This window comes from Plasmodium gaboni, chromosome 10, assembly GCF_001602025.1.
Source record: "Plasmodium gaboni strain SY75 chromosome 10, whole genome shotgun sequence".
NCBI lineage: Eukaryota > Apicomplexa > Aconoidasida > Haemosporida > Plasmodiidae > Plasmodium > Plasmodium gaboni.
The window spans coordinates 1,081,926-1,082,479 of record NC_031490.1 but is presented as its reverse complement, the minus strand read 5'-3'; positions in this window follow the sequence as shown (position 1 = coordinate 1,082,479).

Below are 554 nucleotides of genomic sequence, written 5' to 3'. Positions count from 1 at the left end.
CCTAACATATAAAAAGATTTGTTATAAATTTTTTTTTTTTTTTTTTTTTGTAAAAAAATTATATATTTTTTATATTTATTTGTTTTTCTACATATAAATTTATTATTTAATTTTTTATGTTATATGAATATGGCAATTAATTTTTAAACATAATATTATTATTTAATGTTGGTATTTTTGAAATTAATTTATAAAAAAAAAAAAAATAAAATACAACATCTTATGATCAAATAATATATAATATATATATTATAATATTAATTATTTTGATATTTTATGAAAATATCACATGTTATTATTTTAAAAGAATATTTTATATTTTTGATATTGAATAAAAATATTTTATAAATATATAAAATAATTTTTAAGTATTATGATTTATAAAAAACAAATATACATCCACCGAGTTGATATTTTTCATTGTTTTCATTTAAAAAGAAAGTAAACAAAAAAAAAAAAAAAAAAAAAAAAGAAAAGAAAAATATTTTATTATATTTTTTATTTACAATGAGTGAGAAAAATATAGAGGAGGAAGGAGTCGAAAATATTGATGA